General features: G+C 30.1%; 2 pseudogenes across 1 annotated transcript; one reads left to right on the forward strand and one right to left on the reverse strand.

Annotated features, from left to right (window-relative positions):
- Positions 1-231: 231 nt before the first annotated feature.
- On the reverse strand, positions 232-2249 carry LOC143564023 (PRA1 family protein A1-like; annotated as a pseudogene). Its single transcript, XR_013140774.1, has 7 exons — positions 2170-2249; positions 2089-2129; positions 1919-1997; positions 735-821; positions 574-662; positions 419-490; positions 232-340 (listed from the first exon to the last, which is right to left on the reverse strand). The product of XR_013140774.1 is annotated as a PRA1 family protein A1-like (transcript).
- A 4102-nt stretch (positions 2250-6351) lies between these two features.
- Positions 6352-13910, forward strand: part of LOC143564034 (expansin-A4 pseudogene) — a 33979-nt pseudogene continuing 26420 nt past the window's right edge.

Raw genomic sequence — 13910 nt, forward strand, 5'->3', positions numbered from 1 at the left:
AGGAACATAAAACAGAAACAGAAACAAAAATAAAAACATAAGATTTTACATAAGATTTCCTCGTCTAATTTTCACCCACCGAGTTTCAGACAACTTACAACCAGTGATGTAATTCTTTAAGAACTGAGCTACAAGGATTATTCTGCAACAATAACAACATGATGAACATGTTAAGATACAATATAATAAAGCAGTATACAGTTGAAGGTCAAAAAAGCAGGTTACATGAATATTGACTACAGTTCACTGTAATTTCGCCAAACTGCCCGAAATTCCTCACGGAATGTATTCAATCAAGCTTTCAGGTTAGGTGTCCGAAAGCTTGCATGCATGATAGTAGCTGAAAACATATAAGAGTCAGCAACCAAACAGTACTTAAAATATTCAAAAAATAAGAAGTTAAAATATAGTCACATACCAAGAAGACCAACCGCCAATGCCCATAACAACGTCAAGAGGCCGCAAGAAACAAACCAAAGAATGAAACTCACTGCAGGAGGAGAAAAGGGTAAGATGGTAATTACTAAACTACCAACAAAACAAATTACAAATGTTAAAAATGCTTCTCCATACCAGCAGAGGACATCACAACGAACTGCCAACGAGGCCGCCCACATATATGAACTGCCCTCTTAGAAGAAGGGCGCCCGCGAAGAACAGGCCTGCAAGTTGCAGATGGTTATTTAAGAAACGATATCATTATATGTTTATAAACATTAAGCACAGGAGCTCACGTTAGTGAAGGTCTCATTTTTGCAGCTAAATGTGGAGAGAACTGCCTCACGAATCTTGTTGCTTTCTCACTAAACGTGCCCGCAAAACTGTAAACCGTTCCATTACCAAATTAGCGTATGTTTAATATCAATAAAACCACTACGAAATAGAACTAAAGGTTATAACTTGTTATAAGCTTTCACTGAATCACCTTTATTCATGTTTTATATGTACAAACTAGCATCCATTTGAAAGATACCAGAAGAACATACTGCTTTTGTTTCAACAAAAAGAGAAATACAAAATACCTGATTTTAAATTTTAGTGTACGTATACAATTAAGTGTATTTGCATAACTTGCAGCATGTTTATAAATCATCAAAAACTTTTATTTGGTAAGCACAAGCTTCTCTTAAAAGAAAACTATATGTTTTTACAAAGGAAGTACTGCTTATAAATGCTTATAAGTTTATAAAAACTAAGTGAAGCAAATCAAATATGAATCTTTGTTACTAACAAGTGATAACCTTTTTCCAATTAACTTTAAGTAAAGAAAAAACTCACTAAACATTAGCTAAGTTTCATAATTGTTAAATTTAAGTCAATTTGAAAACAACAATGATAATAATAATAATAATCACTACATAGCTATGCATTCGATATCGCCGATATATCACCGTATCGCTTATCGGTCCCTTGGCAATATATAAGTCAAAATATCGGTACCGATAATATCAACGATATTGACCGATATTTGACCGACATTGGCTTAATATGTGACCGATATATCACCGATATTCCTGATATCAGTGTTTTAAGTCTTAATTATCAACTTTTAGTGTTCAATGTTATTGTTTTAACTCTTAATCAAGTTTACTTGCTACGATTGTTAGTGTTTTACAATTTGCAAAAGGTTAATTTGTTAATGGTAGGAGACTATACTGAATTATTAGTGTTAAATTGCTATATATATGAATTTTACATGATATTGAAATTACCGATATGGCGATATCCCACCGATATCTGATATTTTTTCGCATTAAGTGCTTAGTTAAATAGTAACCAATATTCGTATATGTTTCATTTGCTCGCTTAATTTTATAACTTTGTTAAGATGTATATAAAAATTTACACAGGAATGGAACACCAATATAACCGTTTAATCGATGAATATAGAGATAAGGGTAGGTGAGGAGTTAATTACCTATCATTTAAGAAAGCAATCGTAAGAGCAGTTGACAGAGCTGCAACGATAGCAAGTGGCTTCCTAAGGAACCCCAGCCCTAGAAATAACCACCAAACAAACACCTTCAATGATAATTATAGTAAAGAACAATTAGAATTAGATCTCCTATTATTATTATTATCACTCACCAAGAATAAAGATAACCATGAGGAAGTAATTCGTCCGGTAGCTGCAAAAAGCATATACCAATTAGATTCAGTAAACCTAACCTAAATTGAAAAATGAAGTAGAGATTGCACTTGAGGCGACTGTTCCATTTGTTGGTAGAACGAGGGAGGGTGAATTTGGATCACCGACGGGTTATTAGTCCATCTGATTGTCTCTATTTTTTAAGTACGGGGGGCCACCTTATAATGAAACTCATCATGTGTGAGAAAACTCTTGGCTCAACCTGAACCCCTTTTTTCACAAATGAAACTTCAACTTAAGACCTCATTTTATTTAAATAATCGTACTATATTATTAAAGCAAACAACGATTTTCACATGGCATTATTCTAGCTTATCCACCTAGATGTCATGTCACATGTTTTCTACCTTACTAATGTTAACTCATCCCCTTCATAGTATATAAACATTAGCATTAAAAACCCTAATAAATATTTTTATTTTTCTCTCTTTCTCTTGCGGTTTAGGCAATTCTCCGGCAATTATCTTCCCTTTTACCTTTTTAATATTTCTTCTACGCTAAGGTTTCATTCTCATGTATTATTGAGTGATAGAATAGTACATGTGTTACACACGAGTGAAAAGTAATTAAAACATCGTATATATGTATATTATAAATTTAATGAAATGAAAATGTCATATATATAAAAAAAGGATAATTTTACATGAGTTATAACTTATAAGATATTACATTGTTATTTTAATTCAAATGCAAAAGTATACAAAAACTAACAGAGATAAATGAAAAGTTAAAGCATCTTTATAACTTATGTCATGAGTACAAAAGAATACATAATAATTAAAATTTAATCATCTAATGAAATCAACATCCAAAATGTCTATTCTCATACACATTAACTGAAACAGAAAAAAAAATTAACATTATGTAAATTCAAAACACGCATACATTAGAAAAAATAAATAAACATTAGTTATAATATAAAAAGTAAATAATTAAAGAAAAACTTACATTCTCTAAGTAATGCTTGAACATGGAAGGAGCCTAAGATCTGAAAATTTACAAAGCATATTACCCCAAGAACAGTCAACCTTGCTAGTGAAAAAGCCCAACCTGACTAAAAAGTGAAAATTGACCAAAAATGTCAAACGTATACATAAGTCAAAGTTGAAAAAAAAAACCTTGGACCAAAAAGTCAAAATTAGCTTATAGAATGGCCAAAATGCCCCTTACCTCAAAACTTTTTATTTTCATATATTATAGAATGGCCCAAATGCCCCTTACCTCAAAACTTTTTATTTTCAACCCCTTAGCTGATCTCGAATTATTTGAATCGATAACCAAATACTCAAAAATGAAATATAAAACATTAGAAGATAATAAAGCTAAAACATTCACTTTTGAATTCAAGAAATCAAGCATTATTAAAATGAAATGATATATGCAAAGAAAATAAAAGAACAATTACCTTGATATGTTTAGAGGAGAACGATGAATGCGCAAACAATTATGCGGTTATTTATAAGAGGATTGATGATATATATTTCAGAAAGGATTTAAAAAATGCGTGGATCATGATTTTATGTGATATTGGCACTTGGCTTGGAACAACCAATGTACATATCTATATTGGTACTCATTTATGTGATATTGACATGCGTGCTCTAATTATGTTGCTTCTCATGTATGTTGGAAAAACCCATATAATGTGGCATCATTATCATTTAATATAATAATTAGTCAAATAACTTATTTGGGCTATAAAATATATGGGCTATTTGATGAACATACCCATATATATATATTAGGGTTTTTCTTAGATGTCACATAACAACAACAACAAAAAACACACACCAATAATTTTCTCTTTAAGATCTCCATCAATCAGTGACATCATAACGGAACCGAATCAGGAATCATTATCGCACCGTCTTCCTTCTCTAAGGTCTTGTGTCATACAAGTAAGTTATATTATTATGATGTCTGTTTCTTATTAATGATTGAATTAACATATTAGGGTTTATATTTTGCACATGTCTCAACGAGAGCTTTATGTTGATTATATCGATTCATAACGTTTGTTTGTCAGCAAATGAAAAGGGTAATTTATGAGCTTGTTATTGAGACAGAGACGAATTAATAATCGTCTGATGTGTTGTTCGAAAAAAAAAATTCTATTGAAACAAATATGCTTTGTGAGAATGCGTTTTCAAATAAGTTAAATGACTTCATGGATTTTTATTGATTTTGAAAACTGTGAATCGAACAAAAACCTTCTGACTTTATGATTGTGAAATTAATTTTGATCCACACAACTTTAAATTAATTTTGATGGTGGAGTATGTTATTGTCTTATTTTCACAAAGTATTAACTTTCCATTTATATACAAATGTAAATTTCTAAAAATGCTTAAGAATCGATTTAAGCGAAAACTTAGAATCATGATAGCGTATGAGAAACTTAGATATGAAAATGAAAGTTTTGGTTTGTTTGTTCTCCACGTAACAAACTATTATTTATTCCAATGTCCCGAAAAGAAAAAAAAATTGAACAATCATTAAAATCAATTTTGTCCATCGATGTTTTCAAGTTTACCAACCTTAGAAATTTCATCGGTTGTTTTTTTGAATATATCGTTACTTACAAAACTTAGAAATTTAATCGGTTGTTTCATGCGTAAGATTCATTGCTAGAAATTGGAGAAAGACATATTATTATTGTATAAAGTTTATGACCATGATTTTAAATATTTGTTCCATTATTTTTCCTCCCATAATCAAGAAAAGTTGACTTTTATATGCAATCCTTACGAAATCTTATACATTCTCACCTACCGATCTATGTCAATTAATTTGCTGCTGGATGCATTTAACAATTTAGCTTAAGTTTGATGCTACTTCCAATAAAAGTTAAGTATGGGTATCAAACGAAAGTTTAAATTTCACTAATATATTCTTTCAAACGAAAGTTTAATTTTATTAATAACTTTCCTTAAGTTGGTGACTTATTTTTCGGTGAATTAATTTATCACTAATTTCATCAAACTTTCCCTAAATTTTGGTGAATTAGTTTTGCTTACTTTTCATGAATTATTTTATCAAACGACACTAATTATTCAAACTAACTTCTAATGCTTGAATTCTAACGACAATTTAGTTTCGTTCATTTTGTTTTTGCTCAAGCTAAGTTTCATCTATACTTTTGTTTCATTATTAGTTTTGCGTGATATTGCTTTTACGCATCATTATTTAAATTTTTGCTTGAAACAGACCTTAGTAACTTTCGTTTGAATATTCAAATAGCCTAGATTCACTTAAATAAATGAAACTTTGTGGCTTAACTTGCGAGCGGCCAAACTTTCGTGTGACTCAAGATTACGAATAGCCAAAGCTTTCGTTTTATTGAACTCACGAATGGTCTAATTTCCGTATGTCATAAGCTTTCGAGTAAACGAACTTAAAACTGCCATTTATTTTGAATATCATTATTCTGCACGTAAATTTATTTATATTTAAAACCATAACTTTCGCATTAGTTTCGCGCAAGTTAAAATTTTAATGGTTACTTTAATGAAGGATTGGGTGATTGAACCAACGAGATATCATTTGATTTGAATTTGAAGTCTAATGAAACCATTTTATGTAATTATGTGTTTTGTCAAAACAAAATAAACCCAACGGCTACTTGTTTTGATGGTATACATGATGAACTATTGGCCTTATTTACATAGACATTTCATTTCTGCCCAAAGGTGACGTGTTATGTTTATGAGCCCTTACTTTATTTACGTGCATTCATTATATTTGAACCAAAGTTCAAGTAGAACCTTACTCCATAGGTATGTTCATAATATTTAAATTTTGGTCTTAGCCAACGCGAAGCCAAAATTCAAACAGAACCTTAAGTCAGTCTTTTATGTTGGTGTCATAATTGACTTTATCTTCAATACATTTGTTTTGTCTACCTTGTTGACTACCCTTAATTTAGCTTATTTAAACTCTTCTATTCATATCAATCTAGTATCCACTTTAAGTCCTTGGCTTGTCATCGAACTTTGCCACTTAGATGAACACGATTAAAATCACTCTTGGAATGATGGATCTTGATTATGCGTGAAGACCTAACGCCCTCGTAGCTCTTACTGCTTGAAGAACTGCAGATTAGAAATTAGAGCATGATAAATGGGACTAGTCGAACATAATGTCTTTTATAATCATCAATAATTCCATATCAAGTGTCATCAGGAGAGCTAAATGGATTAGACATGGAGATCGGTAAATGTTTTCTAGTTTTTTTTTTTATCATAACTTCTCTTCCTACACATTTTGATGCTTCTAAGATCAACTATAACACTCATAAAAGACAGATAGTCACCGATGAGTTGATAAGCAATATGTGTGCAAAAGAAAAAGCGATTGAAAACTAGAAAAACCAAAAACTAGATATCTATAGTAACTCACATAAGAAGTAGGGGAAATTCAAAGAGGAAAGTTTTAGGGTCCATAAATCTAAATCAAGTACTATTCTCGACCGTAATGTTTCTAAGGGACAATCACATGCTAATTGTGCCATAATAAAGGACACATGCGATGGGATTGTCAAAATTCAAGGTGGGACTAACTAAGAAAGGGATTTCTTACAATCCAAAAACTAAAAAGAAACCAGAGAACTTTTAGAACGAGAGTCGGTGACGAACTTAATGATGTCGTAGGAACCATGCAATTTATTATGAAAAACTTGTCATTGTATTACACTTTATGATACCTTAATTTAGTATCACTACCAAAGTTAGACAATGATGGTTATGAAGTTTTGCATGGGTGTGAAAAAGTCACTATTAGTTAAACTCTTAAATTTCTTGTTTTTGCTTGTCTTGATTGAAATCTCTATAATTTACGCGTACTTGTATTTAGTTAAAGAGAAATACAATATGAATTATCTGACATATTTAAAACCTTTATGTCTAAAGTTAAAATTCAACTTAAGCATAAGATATAGGTAAACTGATCAGATAGAATAGGTAAGTATTATGGCCAACATACGAATTTACCACTACGGGTACTTTTTAGTATAACGTCAACGCTGAGAGAAGAATTAGAACCCTTGACGATATGGTTGGAAGTATGTTAGCAAACTCAAATCATCCTAACTTTTTATGGACTGAGGCCTTGAAGACAATTGTTCATATATTTTGTCCCTAAAAATCATTTTGAGATTAGGACAAGAAGGAAGCCAAGCTTACGATATATGAAAGTATGGGGTTGTATTGCCAAAACTAAACTTTATAATACTCTATAACGAGAACTTGACTTGAGGATTGCCAGTTGTTACTCTATAGGATATCCCAAACATTCTAAGGGATTTAAATTCTATTACCCTACGTATACTAGTAGAAACTCGTAATGTTAAGTTTCTAGAGAACTCCAAGATTAGTGGGAGTAGTGAAAGTGAAGTCTTTGATTTCCAAGAAGTGCAAGAGGATAAGGGATGGGCTCTTCAACTTTACCTCATATTACACCTCTTGTACATAACACTGCACCACCTAATGTTTCCTCAGAAAATAATGCTTCAAATATTCCTGAGAGTTAAGGCACCTCAAACACACAAGAGTAAAAACCTGAACCTATTAACGATTAAGAACCCGAAAATCAACTTGAGGGTCATACAAGTCTAAAAGGAATTCTAACTTTGATGCTTATGTAACCTATCTTAATGAAGATGATTTGAATTTAGGAAAGTATAATTATCAAGCCTCTTATAATGAAGCCATTAGTAGCGATCAGTCTTGTGAATGGAATATATCTATGATTAATGAGCTTGATTCCATGAATAAAATGACCTGTGGGAGTTGGTCAAATTACATGAGGGTGTAAAACCCGTAGGTTGTAAATGGGTTTACAAAACCAAATTAGTCCCAAACGAAAACGTTGAAAATTATAAAGCAAGATTGACTGCTAAAGGCTATACGCAAAAGAGAATATTATTAGGTAACCTTCTCACGTGTATTATAGAAGGTTTCCTTGAGTATTGGTATGACATTATTAGCAAATTATGACTTAAGGCTACATTAGATTGATGTCAAGAATTACTCTCCTAAATGGTGACTTGCATAAAGACGTGTTCATAACTCAAACTAATTAGTCTGTAAGCTAAAGAAATCCAAATATGGGCTAAAATAGATATAACATCAATTGGTACTTAAAGTTCGATGAAATTATGAAGAATACATGCTTTATGAAAACCAAGTGGATCAATTCACCTACCTCAAAATGAGTGGGAGCAATTTTACTATACTTGTCATTTACACGGAAGATATTTTTTTGGCAAGTAATAGCTTAGATTTATTGCATGGGTCAAAGAGATCATTCTCACGTAATTTTGACATGATAGATCTCCGAGAAGCTCCTTATGTATTAGACATCAAAATAAACCGAGATCGTATCTATGAGACATTAGGTCGGTCTCAAAAGGCTTACGTTAATCGTGTTCTTGCACGATATAGCATGCAACGTTACTTTCCATTAGTAGCTCCAATAATTAAAAGAGGTCTTCTCATTTCATTTTAAATGTCCAAAAATAGAGGTTTAGAAGGAGTGAATGAAACTGATACATTATGGTTTAGTAGTTGGAAGTGTGATGTATAGTTAAGTTTGTTTTCGTCAAGTTATCACATTTATTGTTGGAATGTTAGACCGTTATAAATCTAATTATGGTCTAGATCATTGTAAGACCATAAATAAAGTATTGCGATATCTATAAAGAACAAAAGAAGCTTGATATAAAAATAATTGATAATTTGGAAGTAATTGACTATTATAATTCTTACTTTGCTAAAAGCAAAGATGATAAGAAATCAGATTTAGGGTAACTCTTTATGTCGATAGGCGGACTAATGTCATGGAGAAGTCATAAGCAACAGCTAACAATCTCCATAATGATGGCTGAATATGTTGTAGTGTACAATGCAACGTGCCATGGAATATTGTTAGAACATTTGATAAGTGGACTCAAAATTGTTTAACTCCATATCATGAAAATTGAAGATATACTTTAATAAGTCAGTTGCCATTAGTTTCTCGAATAGTAAAAGTTCGAGTGGTGCTGCATTATGTTTTGATGCAAAGTACTTGTTCGTAGTCGTACGTGACCGAGTAGTGGAAAATAACCTTTGTATCGAATAATTAACACTATAAATATGATATAAGAATCCGATAACTTAAGGTCTCCCGCCCATAAGTATCTGATAACTTATAACGCGGATGGGTATAAGTAGAGACATTGTATAATAGCATATGGTGTGTATGAATTATTATGATTTCCTTGAATGCTTTGTTTTTGTCTATAATAAAGTTTATGTGCACATTATGATCTATAGACAAAATTTATGCAAAATAATTAATTACCTTAAAGGGTTTATTCCCGTTATTTGACACTAAGTTTTAAATGTTGTATGTTGAGACTATAGTATGACTGTTGGGGATCTCAAGTTATCAGTAACTTGAACGATTGTAACTATCTACTATAGTTTTAATGCACAATTTGATGAGTGTTTAACTTGGCCACTAATTTAACGAATACTCATCATAAATGGTTATTCAGTCAAGTGGGAGAATGTTGGAAAAACCCATATAATGTGGCATCATTACCATTTAAATATTATAATTAGTCAAATAACCTAATTGGGCCATAAGATATATGGGCTATTTGATGGACATACCCATATATATATTAGGGTTTCCCTTAGATGTCACATAACAACAACAGAGAAAAACACACACCAATAATTTTCTCTCTAAGATTTCCATCAATCAGTGACCTCATAACGGAACCGAATTAGGAATCATTATCGCACCGTCTTCATTCTCTAAGGTCTTGTTTCATACAAGTAAGTTATATTATTATGATGTCTATTTCTTATTAATGACTGAATTGACATATTAGGGTTTATATTTTGCACATGTCTCAACGATATAATCAACAATATATCCTAGCAGATCCTTTGAGGCCTTTTGTAGACACCTTGGTGTCACCCCTCAGAAATATACTAATCAATAGTTACGTGCGAAAAGCACAAACAATAAAATGATTTACGCAACTAATATAAAAAAAATAAACAAAGTTTACTAACCTCCATAAACAAACTTAAATAACCTTCATATGGAAAGCAAGCAAATCAGTAACATAAAGAAAAACAAATATCAATTCATTAGTAACTGCTAGTAAATATGAGATCATTTATGAATGAAAGTAATAATAATTAAGTTTCAAATTTACCCAAAATAGCCTATAATTTTGAGTTTCATATTTTCCCTTTGACACGTATCACTTGTCCCACACAAAGAGACATGATTAAAATCAATTATATCCATAGAAAATCAAATGTCATGCAACATATCTACTCCGAGGGCATAGAAATCAGATCACTTACAAACTTTTAAACCCAATTATGTTTATTTACACCCAAACATCTTGAATGAAATTACAAATCTAATTATTATTGTACTATTATTTTCATTTTCAGTAAGTTCGATGTTAAAATTTCCTACTTGCATGATATCATCACTATAAAAGAAATTAGTACTGATTCACTACAAGCAACAGCTAACGATTGTCCAATGGCCCTATTTGTCAACTGATATAAACAAATTCTAGTCAGTACAATGCATATAAAATCGTAATAACAAAATATGAAATAACAAACATGGATGTTGTATAAGGAGGATGAATTGTAGTGCACAGATAGTTTGAAATGGAAGGGGCTAGTGAGAAAAATGAAAGACTTACTAATGTCTTATATATTGAATTGAATGATACTTATATTTTGAACTTTTTTTATTAAAAATACGAATCTTAATTAAAAGATTGTATATTCTGATTGATCGAAATGTCCGATGTGTAGTAGTTTTCAAAGTGTTTCGTGAAAAACATTTTAAGTAAGGTCAAAACACAATTAAATATAATTAATACAAAATAACCATTTGATTTTTGTATATAAGGAAAGCATACAAAACCTTTGACAAATAGTTTGAAAATTTGAAAAAATCCGTTTTTAAAAGTGTATGTTTAGTCATAACTGGTAAATTAATTAATGGTCAAAATGTTTTTGAAAAATTCCATTTTAGAAATTTGAAAAATTTTAAAAATGTCATAACTGGTAGATTAATTAATGGTCAACATATTTTGCAAAAAAATTAATTCAAATGGATTTGCATATATAGAAATATATTTTCGGTCAAATACTAAAGTAGATAACTAAATTTAAAGTTTAGATATAATTATTGGTCATCATATATAATTATATGTTTAATCATAATAAAGTTCCATTTCATATTATGTTTAGATAGTTTTTCACCCAAAATTATCAAGAAACTTGCAGATCTCAATATTATCATATAAAATCCTAAAATTATAAATTATGTAAAAGAAAAAAAAAATAAAATAAAGAAGAACATAACAATCATCATATCCACAATTTAGGGCTCGAACTATCAGTTAATACGAATCAATTCAATACTTATAATTAATATGAAATCGAAGTCGAATATGTAGGATAATCTGGATATCCAAATCGATTTAGTGTTTATAATTATAATCGGATCGAAATCGAATATCCAGCATACATAATATTGATGAAATCGAATCAATTATACCTTAGAAAATTGAGTAGCCACGATTAGATAGATGGTGATCGGACTTGTCTATTGAAGATCGCCACTGATGATGAAGGTCATTCAAGGAAGTCGATCGGCATGTGAAGAAGAAGAAGAAGAAGAAGAAGAAGATAGACTGATGGATAGGGTTTATAATGTGGCTTTAATATGAATATTGAATTATAAAACAAAGCGGGTCATATATCATGAAAATCGGGTCAAGAGTTATAAAAAATGAATACAGGTCCGTGTTTTTTATAGAGTTTAAAGGAGGAATAGACATAAATGAAAATTGCACACATGGCATCTAGGTGGAGGCCCTAGAATAATGCCATGTGTACACATTATGTTGCTTTAATATATTAGTAAGATAAGATTGTCATTTCATTTTATTAAGTATTATTGCGATTATTTTCCATTTTACCGGTTTATTGGTCATTGTTTAATCTGATTTTCGTTTACTCTATTTAGATTCTATATCAAAATCCAAGATTGAATGGGCATGATGAAGTTTCTGTAATCGCTCCGTCTTCTCAACAATAAATGGTTGATTTAGGTGCTGATTACAATTATTCTTTTAAATATGGTTGATTTAGGTGGTCCTCAGAATTATTCTCTTAAATGTTTCGGTTATATTCATTGTTAATTCTTGCTAAACCAATATATACGTTTTTCTTTTTTAATTTAGCACATATATTATAAACATATTATGTAACATTAATTTAATTTTTTTTATTTCAGCTTCTGGCGGTCCAAGTTGGTAGATTAGCTAATTGTATGGAATAAGTATTTTCTGAAAAATGGATTTGCTTTTGTACAACAACTAACTATTCGCTATGTTACGGATGAGTTTTTTTTTTGTCATGACGAATATGCCTTAGTTATTAAGTTACAGCTATTTATTTATTTATTTATTTATTTATTTATGTAGCTCACACAATTCATGTAAATTAATGCTTTTTTATATGATCAAACTTTGTTTTGATTATTAACATGTGTGGATGTTATCATCAATTGTAAACATGTGTGTGATTGCTTTTTTATAATGTTCTTTTTACATAAATTTCAAATTTATATTTAAATTTCAAATGAAGATGGTCATTTGACTTTTCTTTAAAGCCTTACTTAAAATACAATTATTTGTTGCTTAATTTTTTCTTAATATTCATAACATATTTAAACATGATTAGATATGGAATTTGACCAATTATCAATACTCCTTTAACACATACACAAATTGTAAATTATTCTTATCATTTTTATATGATCAAATTTTGTTTTGACTGTTAACATGTTTCAATGTTATTGAAAACTTCTATTAATTGTTTGTGAATATTTGATTGCATATAAACAACCATAGGTTAGTAAGATATAATAAGTTGTTGCTAAATAAAATATAATAAGTTGTTGCTTAATTTATGCTTAATATTCAAAAAATACGTATAAACTTAAAGATTTTTAATCCGAAAATATGTTCCAGCATTAATTATTTCAAATACGTATTTTGACCAAAAATTACGTATAACCTTTGTTGCTTAATTTATTTTTAATTAATATTCATAACATATTTAAACTCGGTTAGTACTGAATTTGACCAATTACCAACAAACTTTTAAAGCTTTACATATTCTCCAATGTCAACCAAGTTTCCATTTGTTTATATTTGACCATTTTTAATTATGCCTAAATGTCAAAATTAATGTTTAAGATAAACCTCCATTTTAATATTTCATAATTAAAAAATCTTCCATATTTTTTGTAAGTTGACTAATTAACCAATTTGATCTGGATAAAAAAATTTAAAATATATTTAACTTGCGGTCAATTATTCAAACTATTACCATAAGTATATAGTAATTAATGGGTTATAGCTGTATAATTCGTAACATCCTACTTTTTATGAATAAATAATAAACGACCGTTATTTCATAAATTGTGTGTTATTATTTAATTACGTTGAATATTAATAGTTGAGTGTGGGCTTGGAAAATAAAATCTCGACTTGGAGATGGTTATGGGCCTAAGGTCTATGGGCTTGGAGTATTTAAACTCTTTAAGCCTTTCCTAAAACCCTAACTCTTTCATTTCCACCACCTTGCCTCCATACACACACTCAAAACACACACAAACATTCGTCCTTTCGTTCGGATCCAGATCCAGTCCGAACCTAGGT

The sequence above is a fragment of the Bidens hawaiensis genome, unplaced genomic scaffold (genome assembly GCF_021521415.1).
Source record: "Bidens hawaiensis isolate Kalapana, Puna unplaced genomic scaffold, B.hawaiensis_p1.1 tig00001206_1, whole genome shotgun sequence".
In the NCBI taxonomy this organism is placed as follows: domain Eukaryota; kingdom Viridiplantae; phylum Streptophyta; class Magnoliopsida; order Asterales; family Asteraceae; genus Bidens; species Bidens hawaiensis.